Source organism: Lycorma delicatula, chromosome 4, assembly GCF_047948215.1.
Source record: "Lycorma delicatula isolate Av1 chromosome 4, ASM4794821v1, whole genome shotgun sequence".
NCBI lineage: Eukaryota > Metazoa > Arthropoda > Insecta > Hemiptera > Fulgoridae > Lycorma > Lycorma delicatula.
In genome coordinates, this window is record NC_134458.1 from 58,267,273 (window position 1) to 58,289,927 (window position 22,655).

General features: G+C 32.6%; 1 protein-coding gene across 3 annotated transcripts in view; it reads right to left on the minus strand.

Moving 5' to 3' along the window:
• The window catches only part of Smr (nuclear receptor corepressor smrter), a 336,086-nt gene that overhangs the window by 216,439 nt on the left and 96,992 nt on the right, over positions 1-22,655 (minus strand). The window contains exon 1 of one of the 3 annotated variants that reach the window (XM_075363022.1): positions 3,716-3,862. The exons of the other annotated variants lie outside the window; for them this stretch is intronic. The gene's annotated coding sequence lies outside the window, so the exon portion shown is untranslated. Of the gene's footprint in view, positions 1-3,715; positions 3,863-22,655 lie in introns of those variants that run through there. 3 annotated transcript variants of the gene reach the window in all.

Here is a 22,655-nt window from a genome sequence, read left to right on the forward strand (position 1 = left end):
ATTATTGTGCATGCGTGTTTTTAATAAATCAATGCAGATTGGTCAATTACAATAGAGTAAAATTAAAATAAAATCATTTTAAAAAGTGCTTTTTTGACATTTGAACAAATATTTATATTACTTAAAAAACAAATGAAGAAGCGCCCAGTGACCTAACTTAGAAGAAAACTATAAAGATTTCACCGAAGAACTGAAAACAGTTAATATTTTGAAAACTCGTGGAGGAAAACCAAAATAAGTTCTACTAAGAGCCGTTTACTGATAATACAGTCGATATAACGAGATATCGATATCAAAAACTTAATGGGTCGCACACCTGTCGATTTCTGGACATTATAATTCCAAACATTCTTTTACAGATCCCCTGTATGGATCCGCGACTTATATTTGATAAAAAAATCTAAATTTCACCCGCGAGTGTCGTAATATACCGTACAAGGTACTGTCCCAGAATACAAATTTGACCTCTTAAAAAAAAATAAAGTTCTGCTTAAAATTTTATAATTTAATTCTCTAATCGTATTCGGTATTGATTAAAATTAAAATAAATAAACTAAACTAAAAAAAAGACAATAAATCGAACTAAAAAAAGGAAACAAGGTATGGAAATAATGGATTAAACATCGTTATGCAGTATTTATTTAAATAAAATAACGGGTGACCAACCAACTTTCAGACAGTTTTAATTTGTTTAAATATATTTTCCGTTTGAATTTTGAAAATCGGAAGATTGGTTGCGAAGATATAACAACATTTCAGAATAATCGGATCTGTTAGATGGGGAGTGTACCTGATGTAGCAAAAGTTAGCTTTCGACCTACTAACAAATACCCCGTTTGAATTTTGAAAATCGAATGATTGTTTGCAGAGAGATATTATAAGAGCACCCCAATGCACCTCCCAAAACAGCGCCACAGGGGCACTCCATTTGTTACCGGTTAATGGTGATGAATGGTCTAGCCTCGCACAAGGTGCTCACGTCACCTCACCACTCTAGCCTCACACGCAGTCCCCACGGGAAACCCATTATTAATAAACAGATATTTTATTTTAATTTATTTATATTACTTTATTTTATTTAAACTAATTTTATTCTATTATTTTTGTAATATTATTCATTCACAGATTTGAATAATTCAGGTCAAACCCAGCTAACATAGTGATAAGAGGCCCACAGTTTACAGTACATTAATCCAATTCATTAAGTTTGTGCTTCAACCGGCAAATTTCCACTAATATATACATAGCCTATGACAATCCCGGTAACGTAAAGATCCCAACGCGGGGTCATACGTCTAAATCGGTTCGGTCGTTGAGCTGCTACGGTGGAACAAACATACATACATACACCTTAAATATATTACACTCCTTTTTGGGTAGCCGTGTAAATAGTTCCGTTTTATTCAAATGGTGCAGTAGTAACGCATTAAGAGTGAAGTATGAAATTCTTTGAGTCCGGTGTATTTTAAAAATAAATGTGGAGCCTAACGCAGCAAGCAGAACCGAACAAACGAAAACTAAAGTTGCACCGTAACAATTTTTTTTTCACGAAATCTGATAAGTTTTTAAAAAGATACAAGAGTTAAAAATGTTCACAAATATATCGATTAAAAACGTAAACCTAAAAAAAAAAGTTTTATGATAATATTATACAAAACAGCAAGGAAACTTTCGGTAAACAGAAATGTATGGAAGCAGTTCATTTCAATCTATTTACGTATTTATACTGTAGTTTTAATCCTTTCCGAGGAAAATAATAAAATATTATTTAAATAATCAGATTTATTTTCGATTGTGATAATTTTAACTTCCTTGCACAAAATAGGCCGTAACCACAAAATCAATGAACCGCTTCCCACTTCCTTTTCAGCAGAACGTTAATATATATGTATATATTTACTTCCAAAAAATCAGAAATATTGCACAATACCATAAATCCGATCGGTCATAAATTACTTATTGAAAATAATAAATTAAACAAAACTTTTGACCGGATATACAATCGTATTTTTTAAAAACTACTTATAGATTTTATTACTTAATATGATCCACCCTACTGAAGCGCTCTTATTTTAATAAAATGTAAGAAAATACTTTTAAGATCAGAAAATAAGTGTAATAACTTATTTTTATAGCGAAGTCAATGACAGATATCATTTTTAAACTATGAAAAGAGGTACTCGACTATTTCTTTTTACGTATGGTCAACCCTTATTATTCACAAAATTGATCGATTTTGATGACTTTTTGTTTACTTAGTAGACGAAATTCTTCTGGTAACCCCGTTCTGACATTTTTCCACATAATATAAGTAGAAGACAATTTAAATACATTTTCTACTTAAACGATTCTAAGGTATTTTTCTTTTTTCGTCACCATCACTTAATAACGACTTATTGCACTTAATAACGACTTATTGCACTTAATAACGACTTATTGTAGCGAATTTAATAATCATTTCTAAAATTCTACATTTTGAAGTCGGCGCTAAATAAAATAAGTGTTTATAGTAGTTTTTTTTTAATTCGTCGATGACTTCAAAACGTTGACATTTAAAGAACTCGGAAAGATTATTATCATTATATTCGCAAACAGCCGTTACAAATCACAACAAACGTATACGTCCTGTTAATTTTATCTTAAGATGAGATTCGCAAAAAATAATTAATCTGATCTAGATATATAAGGAAGCGTACTGTTTTGAAGATTTAGAGTATCTGCGTCATTAAAACCATTCGGCACGTCGATACCGTTTCAAACTAGTTAATTACAATAGGCTTCACGGGGAATAAGGAAAAAATTAATAACAAACGAAATGGCTCAAAGAAACGACTTTAACAGTTAACGGTTCGGCCACGCTAACAAGATACTATGTATAATTTTAAAACTGATAAGATTTTCAATGTGTATTTGTCGAAAGGGTCATACATACGACGGTAAACTGAATTTATTTCGAAATGATTATTTATCGACGCCAGAAAATTCTTATGGTATAGCATCCTGAAAACGTGTAAAATAAGAATAAATGTCACTCGCGTCCCAAAAGCACATATAATACATCGGTTTTTGAAGATCAAGGAATTTAGAATAACACCTGGTGTAATTTTCTTCATGCTGTTAACGGTTAGGATGTAACGGTGTAGCGGTCGACGGAACTGGGGAGGAAAATGACTTCTCTAAAACGATCTTGTTTTGATGTTGAAAGTGATCATTTTCACACGAAGAAGCACGGTCATACAGATTTGTGATGTAAACCACGTATACGTATAACAGTTTATAATATTTTGATATAAATACTTTTATATTTGTTTGTATACGTACACTGGACTACCGCAGAGAACCTAATGATCTGACAGTAAATCTCCTACCGAGAATTGAAATTTATTCTCTGCTGATAAATCTTGACGCTAGCCCGTAAACTAATGTAGCATTTCTATTGTTTTTTTTTAGTGCGTCGCCCTAACGACTAATTTTTTTCAGGGCCATCAGGAAAAGGCAGTGCTTTACCCGGTAAGAAATCCAAGGTTTTTTTTTAAATTTGCTCGGTAGCCGTGACCGCTACGCATAAGTGCAAATTGACTGTCGTTACAACAGGTTACGTAATCCTGGTACGGCAGAATTTAAAAAAAAGAAGAAAATATGATACTTAAGACATATAACGACTACATTCGTTCATAAAATACAGTCCGAATAATGTTCACCATTTTCATCATACCTTAGATCGGTCCTTCAGAATATATTATTACATTATTCATGGCCGCAAAAAGAACTGAAAGGCATCAGAATTTAATCGCTCAAAAACGTTTTAAGTTCTGGAATCGTTTATTTTCTTCCAGAATTGGAGCGAACGGCTTTTACATTCACACGCACAATTATATTAACAGATCGTAAGCCCCATCATTATTCTCGCACTAAAATGTTTTTCGTAATCGGATCTTAACTGTACTGCCGCAGCTTTCTCATGAATCATTATATTCTCATAGGTACGGTTTACAGTAATCTACGCAGTATTAAGCTGTGAATTCAGTCGATAAAATTAAATACGAGTATCGAGGAGCTACGACGACATTCAGATAACGAGTTATTTGAAACCGGCAGTAGCCGCCGTGGAAACGACCCGCACGCCGGCTTTGCCAGGACAGAAAACACTACTGATGCTTGGTGGGGGATTTTTTTTTCGGTCGATGACTCATCTAGTCTCCCCGCCGACTAGAAATCGACGAATGAGAGTACGCCATACGCGCTCGGTCAAACATAACTCCACTTTCCACAGAATAACTTCAAGATGGCCGCCGTACACGCGTGCGCATAAGGCTGAGCAACCTCTAATGCAGACCGCAAAAACAAAACCCTATTCAGTCAAGCCGCCGACTTCGATAGTCGGTAATGTCTCTGGTATGTGATTGCGAACACCGATCGGTTTGCCTATACGATTGAACACGTAAATAAATGCGACCTTCAAAGCCCTATTCGATTATCAATATATTCTGAAATCTATGTCATTATTATATGAAATTTCATTACGACCTGAAACTGTATAATCGTCCTCGCATTAAATTTAATATATATTCAAATTACAACGCAGAAACATAGCTTTATAAGCGATTTTAAAATAATGAATCCAAATTGTCTACAAAAAAACGTATCGCAAAATATAAATTTATTAAGTAAGATCTAAGACTAAGATACATTTATGTCCGACGGAGGAAAAATTTCATTAGTTATCGATTCACTTAAACTGGTTCATTATTTTGTAATAATTATAATTAAAAATTGGAAAAATCGCTTGATAAAGGAATAATAGTTATCTTTACAGTATCGCTGTGTTGTTTATACGTAGGTTTCTATTTTTAACATGCAAATTTTTTTAAATAGGTTATTTATTACTTATTTAAAATTAGAACGGACTAAAATTTAATTTAAAGCAATACAAGGGTTTTACTTAAATAATTACGAATACAAAATTAATTAGTATATATATATAATATATATATATTGGGTTAAAATTATTAACTTTGCTTTTTTGAGGTTTGGTCTTTATTTTTAATATTTTTTTTAATTTAGCCTTAAGTTTATAAGGCATGTAATTTTGTTCTTAATTATTTTATTTTTACTTTCAGTGCTTATTTTTTCAAACTTTTTTTTAATTAAAGTTATACATGTATACATATCACGCATACTCAAACTCTTTGTAGGCTTATTTCTGTGCATGGAAACTCAGTCATGCTATTAGGTACCGGAAGGCAACTTCAGAAAAGAATTTCAACTAATAGTCTATTAATTAAACAGTAACATGAAAAAATAATCCTTACTATAGTTTTCCCTTTATTACTAGGTAAAAGTATAAATCAAATATTCAGCAATCTAGTAAAGAATTTTAGGCTTACTTTTATATATAAAAAATTAGCTACACCATTTTTCCCAGTAAAATTATACTACAGGATAATTATATTACAATTTCTTATGGAAAAAGTTTCCGTTTTACCAGAACAAATTTTTCTCTGGCAAAGCAGAAATAAATAAAAATATTAGGGTAAAAACATATACACAACTTTTTAAAACATTAGGCCTATAGACGGGCGCAAAGAATTACGTCCGTAACACAAAGATAATTTTCGGTAGGTCTAAAACGTTTGCGATTTCTGTAACTAATATAGCATAATATATAAACGGCTCTAGATTTTTAAAACATAGTATTAAATACTTTTTTGAAAAATGTATACGAAATCTGATGAATTTTAAAAAGTTATAATACGTAAAAATATAACTTAATTTTTACAAACATAAATAAACGTAAAATATTACATTATCATTCTATAACGGGATCAAAAATACAGATTTTCATACATTTTTGGTCGGAAAAGGTAACATATGTTTTTTAATGAAACTGGAGTAAATAGATACGATATTAATTAATTAAATGCTATCGGTAGCAGATGTTATCTATTTAATTTGAAATAAATAAATCGTACAATATTAAAAATTTTCTTTCATTATAGATATTTATTATACAAGTGCTCCTTTCGGAAAATATTAAAAACAGTAGAAATAAAGTTTTTTTGCTAACGACATTTCGGCTGGGAATCAAATACATTTCTTATACGCGACCTGCAATACCTGTTTACTTCTGTAAAATTCGAGATGAAATAAACTAAGCGAGCCAAATATATTACAAAAAAACGCTAGCACGAAATGAAACGACTTAATGTTTAGATGCAGAGTATCCCTGTCAATAAAAACACCCATAAGAGTAACATCGGCAACACTGTCACAACGGACTTTAAAACATTCTAGTATTCACAGGCTCGCGGTGTTGCCGTTCCGTAAGCAAACAGCAGAATGGGAAACGAATGAAGCGGCAACGCAGCATTCTACAAAGAACAATCGAAGTCTGTGGCCTTGGTACCGTGGAGGGGAGGCAAGATGGCGCCTTTAGTGAACGGGCGACGCGCGCGGGCTTCCCCAGTCATCATTCTGGCGCAGGGCACGGTTGCGAACGGTGTGGCTTGTGTGTCTGCAAACAATAACATCGTTTTTGCTTATTACGATTATTAATATGCACAATTTCTTAAGTAAATAAATTTATTCCATTCACTAAAATACAGTAACAGATAATTAAAAGACTCTTTCTCCTCTAGCTGCATCCGAATCCACCATAGACTGTCGCTCCTTTTCAATAATTCGATCTGTAAACATATCCTACTGTATCTTAACAGATTAAAAAGTTGAAGAGACGAACCTATATAATTAAAAAACCAGTTTCTCATAACAATTAATGCTAACCGGAGTCATTTTACTTACTTTGAGGAAGCGAATTCAAATTGTTTAATTATCGATAATACGTTGGACCTTAAAACCATGGAAAATAGCAATCGATAGTCATTTTTTTCCCATGATAATAATCGTGTTAGACAAATTAGAAAAATGATTCAAATAAAATGAAGAAAAAAAAATTAGATATTAAATACGTTCGACCGATTACGGATTCTACATGACAGCCCATAACTTCAGACAGTACGAGTTTGAGGATATATTTTATTTTATTAATATATATGATGAAAAGGATTTTTTCCAAACTTAGCAAACGGGTTTCTAATGATACATCGGAAACATTAGTATTAAGACATTGTTGTACTATCAAGACTTGAATTATCTACACCTTTTTAGTACTAAAAATGTATAACTTACTCCCCGAAGAAATTAAGAGATGTAAAAAAAAAACTAAGTTTAGTGCAAAATCATTTTCCTGATTGTTTGAAGCAGACAATATGGAGAATTGTTGTTCGATTAATGGAATGCAATGTTTGAAAATAGGATTGTATTGAATAGTGCAAGTATGCTAGCAGCACAAATTAATAAATTATGTTAATTCAAAACAATAATAATTATTATTATACCGGCTCAGTAGAACGCTGCAAACATCTTTAAGTAAGGCTTAGCGTTATACTCTACTAGTAGACTGAAAAAACAAAACAATTGTCAACAGAGTGAAATAAAATGTAAGATATTCTCTTGATTTCAATTGTAAATGTTTATTTTAATTTGTTAACACAAAAACAAAATTCCAGAAAGAAATCATGTTCATAAAAACTAGGTTACTACAACAGTAAAATCGGATCTTCTTGGAATAACACAAAACACTGTAGCAAAAATTAATTTACAGCAGTTTAAAACGTTTAACAAAGATTAAAAATCTATTAATTTCTTCAAAATCGACATGAATCTATTCTCTTAATTTTATAAGTATTCTTTAATAATAATTTAAGTACCAGTAAATATATATTCGGGTCCTAGTGGAACATGCAGCGCTGCTTAAATTCTTTATATTTTCCCGGACCTAGTAATCGAAAACAGCTACACAGGGCGTAAATATTACAGGTTTAAGATTTGTAACGCATTCATGTAAAAAATAACAAATATCTGATGTATTTAAATCAAATTTTATATATCGGTTCCGATAGAAGATTCCTAAAAAAACTGTAGATATTAATAAAAAAAAAGTTTTCTTGGATGTGAATGTAATTCTGTAATCATAAACGCTGGCGCTCTCTCTCTTCATTCATTTCAGCGAAAAGAAACTTTCACGCGGTATCCGATTCGAAGAGATACCGATGAAATGCGTAAGAATAATTATTACTGTAATTAATGCGGGAATAGAAAAATACATTATATTATAACGGACACATAACGCTACCATTCTAATCAGGTAACAGAATTTAATTCTTTCACTATAAAATGTTTAACTTTAAAATTAATTTATTAATTCTGAACTACTTTATCTTCCTTCAGGTGTCAGATCTTGTTTATTATCGAAATGAGGATTCCTATCCTCACTCTAAATCGTAAAAAATAAATATTATGTATGCAAAGATTTTCAAACTTTATTAAATTTTATCAATACACAGAAAGTCCTAGAAAAGTAGCGGACCTATGTTTGAAATTTCAAGAAACGTTTCAATGAAGGCTATCTACAATTCTATTCGTTTTAATTTTTATCTCTAAATTTTTTTATAAAATGCGTCCTCCGTAAGTAAACTATTTAAAAGAAAGCAAACTTACACCAATAAGGAGATGGAATCTTTTTCTCGGATTGAAATAAGAACTTCTTCGGGAAGCCGCTTCTAAATCAATTTCCGTCATTGAAAATGTTTGATACAGTACATTTTGAAATTTTAAATTAAAATTAAAAATAAAGCGGTTTTTTCTTAAAAGTGCATCCTTAGAGAACAGATCCAAAAAAAAGGTCTTTCCCGTCGAAACGAAAACGCTTTTGCTTTACTCGTCCGTGAAATGGAAAAATTAAATGAAATTACAATGCGTCTAGCAATTCAGTGACTACTTTGTATACACAAACATACAAGCTCGCTCTATACAAAAAATTACGTCATCACTTATCCACGAAACTTGTAATAAGATAAAATTTTCTTTTATATAGTTGACATCTTAAGAACATTAAACCGGATTACACAGCATCAGCTTTCATCGCGGAAATCAAAACTCTCACCACAAGGTGGTTTAGTTGGAAATTAAAAATACTATGGTACATAAAAAATGGCTTTCTAACGTACGATATGATTTCTATTAAAGCCTTATTGATGCTCATGATAACGGTGTTACCAATATAAATTGATGTTAAAAACATTCTCAGCCACGTACATTGTGATTTATTTAGAAAATATAATACAGATTCACAAATGAACTCGCTCGTAGAACTGAAATCTACTTTTATCTCCGAGTACAACTAACTGTCTTTTGTAATTTTTCGATTCTTCCTGAAATTTTTTTTTTGTAATCGATTGATTGCCTTTAACAATTTTCCAAAAAAAAAGTTTTTTTTTCCATTCTGGAATAGATTTCAAACAAATTATAAGTATTAATGTACTAAAAAGCAGGTAAATTTTACATAGGCATGCAAAATACACGTAAATCAGCCTTTCCAAACCGGTAATAAATATATTAGCGGAAAGTTGTATTTAACTACGTTTTTGAAAGTAACAGCAAAACAGATAATAATTAACTACGTATTAAAAATTAATACAGCTCCCAATACTTAAAAATATTAAAACAATGGTAGCGTGAATAATATGCAGTTATCATCCATACAGACTTGTATAATTCATCTTAATTTAAAAGATAATGAAACATTAAATTAATTTAACGCAATTCATTTTTATCTTTTCCTTTCGGTCTCATACAACGGATTTAAAATCCTTAAACGAAATAGTATTTTATAATTATTTTTAAACAAAAGTACAACTGTCTCAAGAATTTCAAGGCGATTATATATATCGCCATTGAAATATAGATCGTAACAAGCTATTTACGATCTTTCTGTTACAAACTACGATGTCAGTCGGTATCGTTCTTAATCATTCGGCCGTAAATGATGCGTGTTTTGAACAACGCGATAAAATTCAAATACGATACAGATATGGAAGCTTCATAAGAATACAGAATCAAATTTAAAAGGACTAACCCGAAATAAACGGTAACGTTCACCTTCGTCAACCACAGGGTCTGGCCGTACAGTGAACATCACTACGCTCTGAGAAAGTGACTCCCAACTAGTGTATTTTCTACCTCGGATGTTTTACACGTGTTAATGCTATAAGAAAGAACCGAAGGGATGATTAAAGGAACGAATTGATTGACCCTTTTTTGACAAAACGTGAAAAAATATTACAAATACTGCCCTCGACACAGCAAAAGAAGTTTATTCTACGTACGTGCGTGTACGTAGTATCTATTCGCGTAAAATGATTTCGTAATTTATTAGTTTGCGAAGTGCGCGGAAATTTTTAAAGAATCAGTTGATAAATAACAACAGTACATTATTTTTCTGTTCACTTATACTTTTTATCTTTTTTATGAAATATAAAATATATTAACTAATAATTTGGGTTTACGTTTAGTTATTTATAATTTTCCCAATTCGGAATATAAGAAATAATCTAAAACGTACTTCAATAAACATCTACCAAATCATCTTCATGGAAGCGTTTTGTACTGATACGAATCGATGTCGAATATCAGCGATTATCTTTAAAGATCTGAAGAAAAACCCGCAATCTGATTTAAACTATCTCGATCGGTTCATCAAGGGTTTTTAATTTTTTTTCTTATTAAATTAAAAATGGATAAAAAAATCCTGAACACGAATTATCTAGATTAGAAAAAAAATGGCTTATTGGATCATTTGTTTTGCCCGTAAATACGAAAAATGGAGATCGATAATTAGTATATTAATAATGAATTACTGGGGAAAACGACGATATCCGCCTCTATCAAATTAAACAACAGAAACGTTTTAGTCTAAGTCGACACAATACTTCGGGTTATGAAAACTTGCCTTTTTCCTTTGTCAATTTTAATAAATTATTAAACCGTTTTTTAATAGATTTTATGTGCTAAGAGAAAAAATCATAATTTTCACATTAAAAAAAAAAACTGTTACAATAAAAAAATAATAATTACTTTTCAATAGACGATAATTTAATACGTGTAAATAAATTTACTGACGATATATTGAATATTTTAAACGTTTCAAAATGGAAAACCCATAAAACTACAATAAGTTATATCAGCTAGCTTCTAAAAATTGTTTCCATGAAAAACACAGTAAAACTACTGTTACGTCCATTCGGCAACACCGGACGAACTTGCAACTACGATCGATAGAGTAGAACACATGAAAACAGAGGTTTCACTGGAGCGAATTTTATTAACAAAAATAAATTAGTCGTTAAAGTAGACGAATTAACATATATCTGTAATAAAATATATATATATATATATATATAACTCTCTTTAAAAAAACAAAGTATCTAGAGCGAAAATATTTAAACATAGAAAACGGAATCTTTTCGAAAAATAGTAAATACGGTCATTAATTTTCGAAGTTTTTAGGGTATTTTAAAACAAAAAACTATGAAACAAATCTGAATAGTAAAACGAACTTTGATTAAAACGCGCATTCAATTTTATATATTTCTTACAGTGTATGTGTAGGCAGGATATAATTTTACGTATATATCAGCACAATTTTCGTGCTTTGTTACGTTTTTTAAAACGCATGATAGTACGTACATTTCGAATGTACGTACATCGAATAAAAAAAACCGACATTACCGTTTTTTAAGAAGCGATATTTATTAATTTATTCCTTTTAAGATTCTACGTGTAATGACAAAAACAAAAATAGGTAGAATAATAAATAAAACCGATATTTTTCAAATTATCGATTATACGTCTTCATTTTTCAATACGAATTATTAGTATCGCCGAGTCGACAAAATGTTAAAAAAATAAACTTTTAGCCTTAATCTACTAAAATTAAATATTAAGCACAAGTTTTAATATACCTCTTTTTTTCCTTTTTCCTGTTTAGCCTCCGGTAATTACCTTTCAGATAATACTTCAGAGGATGATATGTATGAGTGTAAATGAAGTGTTAAGTCTTGTACAGTCTCAGATCGACCATTCCTGAAACGTGTGGTTAATTGAAACCGAACCGCCAAAGAAACACCGGTATCCACGAACTAGTATTCAAATCCGTGTAAAAATAATTGACTTTACTAGGACTTGAACGCTGGAACTCTCGGCTTCCAAATCAGCTGATTTGAAAAGACGCGTTCACCACTAGACCAACCCGGTGGGTCGTTCTAATATACCTAGGGGGTACAAATTATCACTGACGGCAGCTAATCTTATACTATCGGGAATCAGATATTACATCAAGAATATCGAACAATGAGTAGATCGATAATACATTAACCTCTTACGGGTTGTACGCTGTTACGAGCTTTATTTAATGATTCAATGCGCATTTTAAGAAGCATCTATTCATAAATACTGCAAAATCTCAAAGCAGGTTTTTTTAACTTCATATTAGAATTTTATCTAGGGTCATAATCTGTTACGGCCTTATGAGGTATACCGTCCAAAACTGTAGTTCGGTGACCTTTTCATAAATAATCGCGTAGAGTCTCATACAAACCGGAAGGAATACAAAACTAATTAAATTCGGGTTCGACTTCCTTTCATCACATTGGCACTTCTTTAACTGATAGTTATAAACTATGTTTAATGTTTGTACGAATAACGAAAATTTCATACGTCCAAAAGTATTTAAAAAAATGATAAAATAAACAGTATTTTTATTTAGCATTTCGTCGGTTTACAACTCCTTAAAAGTTAATAATCAGAATAATGTACGCTAGATTTTCCTCTTATAATAAATGACAACGCCGACTTCAGCTTTAAAAGTGTTTGGAAGTAGTGGAAGAGCTGGGACAATGGTATTTATATTATATTACAGTAAAAGTATATACTGTTACAGCAATAAAAACAGTTTTTGAATTTCCTACTTTATGTTTATCGGATAGATAAGATATTTGAAATATATTTATATTACCAACTAGACTGGTTAACAAAATTTTGTCCCAGGGGAAGTAAAAGTGGTTTCTATATGTATTTTTCCCATCGAATTAAAAAAATCATCCTTAGTTTTCAAGTTACACTGTTCAGTGTCATATACGTTATAGAAATTATGCAGTTACGTTATGGTATTACGTATTTATAATACGTAAATGAATAAAAAAAATTGTATTGATTAAGCAATTAAAAATTATTAGTTTGTTATGAAAGAAGGACTCTGCAATGGCATAAAACAATATATTAGTCATAACTACTGGATGATGCAATTCTAAAATGAGCGGGAACCAAAAGATCATGCCATTGATCGTTACTTTTCTCTTACTAATATTGCGGGCATTAGTTCAAAATCGAAGCACACTATTTCATACCCTAATTTAACCATCTGGCATGAGACCTGTGGCTCACAGTGAAGAACTGCCTTTGCCTTAACCACCAGAAAATATCATACTAAGCGATGATCAACAACACGAAAATTTGGCGTAGGATAATAATGATGTAAGTGTTGATCCAAACTATGAAGCTTCGTGTTCGTCTGGTGAAACACATTTACTAACACAACAGAACCTCAATGACCTTGTACGAGATCTGAATTTATCAAAAAAGGAGGCAAAACTTTTAAGCTCACGATTAAAACGTTGGAAACTCCTCTACCACGAAACAAAAGTGTCTGTTTTTAGAAATAGGCATAATGAATTCAAGGATTTCTTTGTATTTGAAGATGGAATTGTTTTATGTAATAATGTTTTGTCCGTAACGGAATCATTTGGTCACGAGTACAAAACAGAGGAGTGGAGTTTGTTTATCGATTCGTCTAAAGCTAGTCTGAAAGCCGTGCTTTTGCACATCGGGAATGAGTTTCCGTCAGGGTTACTACCTTACGCTACGGATCTTTCTTTCTTTTTCCTGTTTAGCCTCCGGTAATTATCTTTCAGATAATACTTCAGAGGATGATATGTATGAGTGTAAATGAAGTGTAGTCTTGTACAGTCTCAGTTCGACCGTTCCTGAGACGCGTGGTTAATTGAAACCCGACCACCAAAGAACACCGGTATCCACGATCTAGCGATCGTGCGATCTACGATTTAGCGATTTGTATTCAAATCCGTGTAAAAATAACTGACTTTACTAGGACTTGAACGCTGGAACTCTCTCGACTTCCAAATTAGCTGATTTGGGAAGACGCGTTCACCATTAGACCAACCCGGTGGGTTTACGCTACGGATCTGAAAATACTTACATGGACATGAAACTTCTGCTAGATAAAATAACGAATGTAGAAATTCAATGGAATATCTGTGATGACTTGAAAATAACTGCCTTCTGCTACCTCTTCAACTTGGTTTCGCTAAAATACTGCTGTTTTCTTTGCGATTGAGTTAGCAGAGACGGAAATAATCATTACGTAAGTAACCAGTTTTAAACCAAACAGCATTAACTCCAAGAAAGAATGTTGTTAATGCACCACTTGTTGATTCAAAAAAAGTTTATTTACCTCTCCTCCATATAATAGTTGGGGCTCGTGAAAAACTTCGTGAAAACAATGAATCGAAGCGGGCTTGGATTCGCTTACTTAAAAAATAACTCACCAAAGATCAGTGAAGCAAAATTCAACGAAGGAATCTTTGTAGGACCTCAAATTAGAAATTTAGTTAAAGATGACAACTTCGATAGTACGTTTTATGAGGCCGAGAAAGCTGCATAGAAATCTTTTAAGAGCATTTACCAGAACTTCTTAGGAAACAATAAATCCAAAAATTACAAAAAAATAGTCGATGATCTAATAAAATCTTATAAAACCATGGGATGCAACATGACACTGAAGATTCACTTCTTGGGACTCGGACTTGGATTTCTTCCCACTAAATCTAGGAGTAGTCAGTATGAAAATAGTGAACGATTCCATCAGGATATGTCGGATATGGAAAAGCAGTACCAGAGCAAGTGAAGTTCGAGCATGCTGGCTGACTAATGTTGGACCCTAAAAAGAGATGTTCATGACACAAAATATCGAAGAAAATCAAAATTACTACTTTTTAGATAAGATTATATTATACTAAGAATGAATTTTAGTTTGTAATGTTGTAAAATTAAAATAATTGTCTCCAAAAATCTTTACGTTGTAAGACTAATTCTGAAACCATATTTGAATTCAGCGCGAAATATGCTATTAGATTCATCCATTTTCACTTCTGGGAAAAAATAAATCAATTTCTGTATACTGGTGCTATTACAATTTAACCGTTTAAAAATACATAACTTTTTCTTAAAAAAACTTTACTGCTCGAATGCAGTACCGAACAGCAAAGAAACGATAATTAAAATTAAAAAAGAAAATAATATTTAACAACTACTGGATACTGGTTGGTATATTGGATAAATTCGCCGTAATATTTGTTAATAAATTTTGATAATTACTTTATTCTCGACTGTATTATTGCGACAATAGTTATTAAATGAATCCTTTTATGTAAAAAAAAAAATTAATCAAAAATTGAAATCGTATACGTGCATTTAATTAAACTTACCCGAAATGACAACGGTTTCGCCCACAATTTTATACACGATATATTCAGTACGAACAGTTTCCATTCGTACTGAATATAACCAACACGTTAATATAAATAGCACCGGATTAATAATACATTACTAAAATCCGACTACGATAAGCCGATACGCGCTGAACTCGGTAAATTTTAACCGATTGAAATTTTTGACGAAATCAGTTAAGTAATCGAAAGATAAGATAACGGTACCTGTTAAGGGATCGAGTAAATACGTATCTTTCTCACCCCTAATCTTGTAATATGATAAATAAAAATTCACATCAAACGCATATGTACGGTTTTAATATTAGTACTCGAACGCTACGGTGCCAACGTTAAAATTCATCTAAATTATTACTCATCCAAGTTGATGTGTAAATGCAAATCACCTCGGATGTCTAAAGCAGCGTCGGCAATGCTAATAGTACAGTGGAAGGGAAAGTGCACCATGGAAAGGACACAACGGTAATAGAGGCGGCTACTCACGGCCGGCAACCCATCTCTAACCTCAACATCAACCGAGCTTTCTAAACTTCGACGAATAACATTTTCTTACGGCCTATTTAAATAGGCGATCGTATTTTATCATATATCATTTAAGTTATTACCGTTTTTAACCATCGGTATCGGCAGGAAATGTATCGTTTTCTCTTAATCCGTTAAAATAAAATACTTCCACCTATTGTATATCACAGAAACTAGAGCTAATAACAATTTTTCTTTGTCATTTTCTATTTTCTCAACTCAAAATTAGTAAGATTTGACTCATAAAGTGAAGGAAACATTAAAAAAAATGTTTGTTGGGCAGTGTTAATGGGGAATCACTGTACACTGTTTTCAATTGTTATTTCAGTAAAATAAAATAAGAGTGACCACGAAGGGGGAAACAATGAATTAACGTATAACAATTCCAGGAAGCGTAAAATAAAATAATGTTTTTCTTAAAACAAAAAAAAGAGTCAGCATTAAAACGTCTTTAGAAGTATCTTCGATACATCTAAACCGTATGAATTATAAAAATAACATAAAAAAAAGGTTGAGAGTGTTCTTTAGAAAAATGAGACAAACAACCTTTTATAGACTTTTCGAAGAAAAATACGGTATTACAAAAGGTCGCATGATGGAAGTGGGGGTAAAAATCAATTTTTTCTAAAGTATATATATATATATTTACACTTATTTACTGCCATGCTTTGTTATAGGCCTATATATACAGAATTGTGAGTCGAAAATCTCCAAAACTACAAGATCAATTTTATTGAAATTCAAATATGCTGTAGTAGTGTATCTGATATTGTAAATGTGAAAATGTTATAAAGATTGGTCAAGTCTTTCTTCATTTAAGCTCAATTAAAGGCCGAAAAGATTTGAGCGGGGCAAGTTAGAAGCGTGGTTCGTTATGATGCTGCAAGATGGAACGTAGAGTTTCTTTATCGTCAGTATCTATTGTAGGCAATATTGTTCCGCGAATTCAAGCAGCATTAACTACTTTAGAGTCATGTTGACTGGGATGTGATTTTGATCAAAGGGTTATGTTGACTGTGTAGTGGTGTATTTTTCATACGTGCTTATGCAGCGAGTGACACTGGTAATTTGAAGCTTGATGCTTATACGTAGGGTCTATAGGTTAATCTAACGCATGCAGTAACTTTTACTCTGAAAATCAGTGTTTTCTGACTGCGAAATATTGAGGAAGTCGGAATTATTACTAATTTTCTTGATATAATATATTAAAATTATTTTCTTACTATTATTTATATTTGTGTGTAGTCTCATTTTTATTTAATTACTTCTTTCTGTTTCTCATTTATTTCTTAATCCGTTTTCTTCGCAAAATTTTATTAGAATGTGTAGATACTTTTTTAAAAGGAAAAAAACAAAATAACGAAAAGTCGCTTTCTTGTGCAAAAGTATTTTTTAAATTTTCTGTAAAAGTTTTAAAAGGTAAAGCTCATTCGGTTCGTTAAACAATCATAATCGGTAAATATAAATAAATAAAATAAACCATATTACTAAAGATAAAACTAATGGTTACGAAACGCGACAACAACTTTTTACAGTTTCATGAAACAACTTAATACAAGTTTTCTGGGAAATACACAAAATGATCATAAATTATTCAGCGCATTTTAGGTATTAATAAAAAATATAACAAAGCAATTTACTTACATGCATGTTTTATTGTTGAACAGAGCATTTTAAACAGTTTTGTTTATAACACTTATGAACTTCAAAGAAGTTCCACATGACCACATTTTGTAGTGCCTAAAATGTCTAGACTATACTCAATTTCATGCCACACATCACGAAGAATATCTGGAGTTATTCCATTAATTACACCTTCAACTCTTCTTTTTAATGCTAATTTTTTTATGCTGACGACCTTCGTTGTGTACACTCCATCTTTGACAAACCGCCAAAGAAAGAAATCTAGTGGCGTAACGTCAAGAGATCGAGGCGGCTAGGGAATTAGGTTAACACGGCCGAGCCAACATTGAGGAAATTGTTCGATGTGGGTAATTCCTAACACGTAAACTCCTGCGTGGTGATACGTCATCATTTTGAATGAAAGTAAACGTTAGACTGCTGATGTTAAATGTTTGGTACTGCATACTCCTGTAACATGTCTAGATAACTATCGCTAGTAACCGTTCGCTCGGCGAATAAGAATGATTCGAACACTTCATAAGCAGTCAAGAATCAGCAAATGTTAATTTTCAGGCTATCGCATTGTGTTTGTCGAAGGGCACGAGGGTTCTCGCTACTCCAAATCTGACAGTTATGACGTTTAACGTGGCCAGAAACATGGAATGTAGCTTCGTCAGAGAAGATTACTTTTTTCTAATAAAGCATTATCTTTGTTCACTTTTGTCAATAATATCCATAGAAAACTTGTAACGACCTGGTTTATAGTCATCTTCAACTGCATGCACCGACTGAATTTGTTGCAACAAGTTTTAGGCGCTTGTATAGAACCTTCACGATCGTCGATTGCGGTAGTCCCAGTTGTGAACTAGAACGATGAGTCGATAAACCCGAGCTTCTCTAGAAAGTTTCTCTTACTCGATCCACAACTTCCTCGGAGACGGGAAGTCTGCCGGCACCTTTTTTATGAACTACATTTCCTGGATTTTTAAACTGCTGATAGCAACGTTTAATAGACTCTTTATTAGGAGGATCACGGTCGTACTCTAAACGAAAACGTCTACGAACAGTAGTAACAGATCCGCTTTCATGAAACCACAGTAAGTATATTACTTTCTCCTGCACGGTAACCATTCCTCAACTGACGATCCGATTTCCCCGTCTATCATCGCGCCGGTGATTCAAGGTCATCAGTAACTCTCGCACCTCCACTCATGTTTGAAAAAATCAGTGCTGGCTACATTGCTTTGTTCACTTTTATCAATCCCTAAAATACGCTGAATAATTTGTATTACCTGTATATTTCAACACAGGAAAGTACCTGCTGTTCACAGGAAAGTTGTAAAAGTTTTGAACATTATATATATATAGGTCTATTAATGGTTCATAAGCATCGATCTTTGTTTATTGACTTGTATTTAGTTTATCAATTTATTTTCTTTCACATTTCGCTTTAGTGTTTATATGCACTTCAAATTTGTTTATATCTATTAGTACCGATGATGAATGTTTAACAATCGAAATGCGCATCCAGTTACAAATATTTTAAACGGTCTTGAACTTTCTTTCTTGCTATTTTAGTGTTTAAAAAAACGTATTTTTAACGTATAATTTTTTTATACTAAATGTTTCGTGCAGACCAAGCTTAGAATAATCCGACAGAATAGAGCAGGAGGGGTTCTAGAGGAAACATAACAGATGCCTTCCCTAAGGGCAAGGCCGGAAATAACCACGGCTTTGGTATGAGAATACCAAACGACTAGAAAGAGTAAAAAAAAAAACCGAAAACGACAACTGTTTATCTCGTTTTAACCTGCATTACGCTAAACACAACAAAAATATAAATAAATAAAAACTTCGTATTTTTATAATTACATTAAACAGTCAGTTTTAAATTTTACGAATACTTTCACTATTAAATTTTACCATGTATTGTAATACATGGACTGTATTATGTTTTTTACTTACCGAAAAAAATTTCAAGAAGTTGTCGAAAGAAACTAGTCCGATGCAATGAAAAATTACAACAGATTTCGATCCGAATGTGGAAATAAAATTTATAACAAAATGTTTTTTTCTTCTGAAAAAATTTTTTTTATGTATAAGGAATGTTTGTGATTTTTATTTAAATTATTTATATACTAGGCAGAAATTACTGAAAGATTACAAACGTGTGGGCAGCTTTTTCTGTACTTCAAATACAAGCGAAGGAATTAATCATAAATTATAAAAAATAAATTATTTATATTCCATTTTTTCAAAAGTTAAAAAAAAAATTGGCTTATAAAAAGATTAAACAGACGTGTTTTTATTTAAAAAATTTACACCGGTCACCCATCCAACTCATAAAATGGCATATTTATAAAGATTTGTGAACCGGTTCATCACATCATATGTTTAAAAATAAAAGAGAAATTTAACGCCCACGAAAACATCAGAATTCGAAAAAATTAAAGCGCCTAACAAAAACAAAAAAAAACATAGAAATGCATATACTAATAATGTGTATATCGTCCGAAAATAATAGGGTTGAAATTGGGACCGAAGATAAAAAAACTGTTTCGATCGATAGCAGCAAAATCGGAAATCTTTTATATGCAAAGAGCAGAGGAAAGGATTTTTATATCCGGTTAATGTGATGCGAATATACGTACAGAATACTAAAACACCCCTCTATGCCGGTTTATCGAGAGTGGATAAAGTAAAAAACAGCTTGAAATATAAAAAAAACAAGAAATACGAAACTCTGAACGAAAATAAGACCGAACGATATGGACGCTGAAGTATTCAAAATATAAGATTACCAAAGAAACAAAAAACGAGACCGTTTAAAACATCGGGTTCCAATAACGTTCTGTTACCGAGAACATATAAATTTGATAACATGAAACGATAAGCGATGAACGTCCGGACAAAAGATCGCATAATTAAAAATAAAACTAAAGAATACCGATGACTAAAAAGAAAATGATGAAGAACGAAACGGTGTTTCTAGCAACACGGAGTTAAACTCGTAAAAGCGTCTTGTGAAGTATTATGTATAGAGAGAACTTCTGTATATATATGAAATAGGTGACACAAAAAAAAACAGAAAGAAAATATTAAATGGGCGCAAAAGAAGTGAAAAAATTAATCAGTAACGAAGAAAGTTAATTAAAATAAAAACTTAAACCGGTTCAGAAAAAAACAAAGCTAACAAACTCGGGAGTATCACAAGGGGATAAGTTTGAATAAAGTGCTACTAGGATCGGTAGAAGGTGACCCACCGGGTTGGTCTAGTAGTGAACGGGTCTTGGCAAATCAGCTGATTTCGAAATCGACAGTTCTAAGGTTCAAATCCTAGTAAAGATCGTTACTTTTATACGGATTTGAATACTAGATCGCGGATACCGATGTTGTTTGGTGGTTGGGTTTCAATTAACCGCATCTCAGGTACGGTCGACCTGAGACTGTACAAGACTACACTTCATTTACACTCAAACATATCATCCTCATTCTAAAGTAATACCTGACGGTGATTCCCGAAGGCTAAAACAGGAAAAAAAAGATCGATAGGTGTAGAGAGGCTAGAAAAAATGAAATATGCGATCTAAAAGAAAACGGAAGGTAACAAAAATTCAAAAGTTTAGGTGAGAATAGAGGATAGAGGAGACAGATATGATGTAAGAGTCCTGCCTCGGACAAATAACCGTATAATGATAAGAAGGCGAGTGAAAAATTATCCACACTTTGCTAACACACCTTTAACGCTGTCATATTACCTTCTGCGCTTGCGAACTTAGAATTGGTACGACTGAGGTTACGTGTGCGAAATTCTATCCCGGTCGCGTCATTTGCCTTTGACTATTAGTGTTATTATGTCCGCTCGGCTAGTAGCTTCCACCAAGGAGGAACAACGAGCAGTGATCCAATTTCTCAAATCGGAGGGTACAGAAAGGAGCTGACATTCATCGTAGACTTTTACCGCAATACTGGGACAGTGCTTTATCACGTAAAAGTGACCGGACGTGCGTGACGAACGAAGAGGGAGCAGGACCCGTCAACCTCCACCAAAGACGACAACATTCAGCAAGTTTGAGAGATGGTTTTGGCGAATAAGTGAACTGTCATCAATGAGGCAGCGTCTTTAAATATCAGTCACGGTTCTGCACATCAAATCATCCACGACGAGCTTGGCTTCCGTAAAATCTGTGCGCGATGGTTACCAAGACAGCTTACACCAGAACAGAAGCTGAAACCTGTTGATATATGCCAACGCTTACTCGATCGCCCAACCAGAGTTAAATTTTGAAGTACTGGAACACCCTACCTATAGTCCAGATCTTGTTCCTTCCAACTTTCATCTGTTTGGGCCGCTGAAAGTTGCTTTGCGAGGTTGTCGATTTTACACAGATTTAAGACGTGCAGGAAGCTGTGCGAAAGTGGGTTCGCGACCGACCGAAAACCTTCTTGGAAGGAATACGCAAGTATTGTGGATCGCTGGACAAAGTGCATTGACAAGGGAGGTTACTACGTAGAAAATGATGTACACGTTGAACCCCTACCTTTGTGTAAATAAATTATAGAACGAAAGGTGTAGATAATTTTTGACTGGACCTTATATATAAATAAAACTAAATTATTCATTTTTCATTTCGATAACATTAGATGGAGCTTATCGATCGGTTGTTAATTTATTGTGTACTTTTTATTACTCAAAAAAATTCTTTTCGTTCTTTGATCACCCTACCGACGTATAACAGTAGGACAACACTCGATATAAGCACAGTTTATTTTTTTGTTGTTGAGTATTCAACGTTACCCGTTTCCTATGTCGTATAAAAGTAAATAGATTTTTTACACGTACAACATTCAGCAATCCGAAAAGAATCCGCCGACATCAAGCATCCTTCCTCGCCGATCGACAGTGAAATTATAATCTTTCTCACCAGTAATATAACCTTCTGTAATTATAACTTTAATTACTAATATCCCAGAAGTCACGTTTCAGAAAGCAGTACTATGAAGACAATACATTTCATAAAACAATAA